Below are 1531 nucleotides of genomic sequence, written 5' to 3'. Positions count from 1 at the left end.
ACGTGATACTAACACCTGGGGCTCTCCAGTGAAAATGCCAGGAAAGTGAACAGTTTAAGAGCTTCTCATCACCTATATGCTCCACTCTTAAATATACAGCCAGCCAAGAAGCATCTGAGGTTTGTGGAAATGTCTACAACATAAAATACCAGAACAACAACAACAAAAAAAACGCTCAGGAAATAAACAATACAGATAGAAGAACGTACCCAAGAAACAAGTATGGTACAAGGTATAAGAAAGTACTGCATCCGTTAAGTAAGGGGGGGAGGCTGCAAGAGGATAAAAGACAAAGGTTTTAGAAAATATCAGAAAGATAAGGGTGAAAGGATAAAGTTGAAGAAATCTCTCAAAGGCAATAAGACAACATGAAACAAATGATCAGTCTAAGAGGGTCAGCATCCAACTATAACTGTAATTCTGCAAAGAAAGGAGAAAACAGGAGCAAACTCTGAAAAACTTAAGGACACATTAGTTTCCACACAGAAAGTGCTAAGTGCTCTTTAAATGATAAGAGTCTATGGCCACGCCACCCTGAACAAGCCCAATCCCGTCTGATCTCAGAAGCTAAGCAGGGTCGGGCCTGGAGAGTACTTGGATGGGAGACCACCTAGGAAGACCAGGCGCTGTAGGCGTAAAAAATAAAAAAAAGGGATTGTAAGCTGAAAAGGTCCTTGCGATCTGAGGTCAACCAAGTACTGCCTCACCTAAAAAATAAATGTATGTACGTATGTATGTATGTATGTTAAAAGAATCCACACCAATATACAACATGGGGAAATTTAAAATACCAGGGACAGACATCCTAAAATGCTTTAAAGGGAAAAAATGAGTTACATGCAGATCAGAATGGTGTCAGACTTTATACACTCTAGAAAGCTAAAGTGATGCTTTCAGGACACTTCTTAACAAATGGTTCTCAAGACACTGGGCATCAGGCAATGAACGACAGAGATCAGAGAAGAGAAACAAATGTGCAGGGCCCTATCATTGTCTGGGCAGAGTTTTCAGATAGCAGCAAAGGGAGGGGGGCACCCAAAGTAAAACCCAACAGTCTACCTGGGCTGAGAAGACAAGGCATCCAAGTAGACCACAGCAACTGGTGGGAAGGACGGAGGACCAGAGGAGAGAGAGTTGCAGAGAGAGAGCACTCCAGATAGCAGTCTACTCAAGTACCCACCAGCTGAGTTCAAGAGGCTCGTGCATGTGAGAGAACTGCCAGAGGCTGGGAAAAGAACCAGCCAAAAGAATTAGAGGTGGCAAAGGACGGGAAATAGTTTCTGTTCCCACTAGCCAGTGTGGAAAACGTTACAATTTATGAGGCATCAGTTCTGCCTTAGTAGTGGAACAAAATTAGCCCTAGGCTAATCACTGTTCAGGTCCCACCTAATAAAATGCAGAAGTTTGATCCAGAGGGATCCAACTGTTTCTAAGGAATCAGTATGAGAACAAAGCTCAAGAATATTTAGGAATACAAAATTACTCAGCACCCAAGTAGGTAAAATTAAGAATGTCTGGCATCTAATCAAAA

At 42.1% G+C, this 1531-nt stretch overlaps 1 pseudogene; it reads left to right on the top strand.

The window, feature by feature from the left end:
- The first annotated feature begins 516 nt into the window (after positions 1-516).
- LOC120606913 (uncharacterized) lies at positions 517-635 on the top strand (annotated as a pseudogene).
- Positions 636-1531: the final 896 nt, after the last annotated feature.

Source organism: Pteropus medius, unplaced genomic scaffold (assembly GCF_902729225.1).
Source record: "Pteropus medius unplaced genomic scaffold, Ma_sr-lr_union100, whole genome shotgun sequence".
NCBI lineage: Eukaryota > Metazoa > Chordata > Mammalia > Chiroptera > Pteropodidae > Pteropus > Pteropus medius.
The sequence above is the reverse complement of the archived record's forward strand: the minus strand, read 5'-3'. Positions and strand labels throughout refer to the sequence as shown.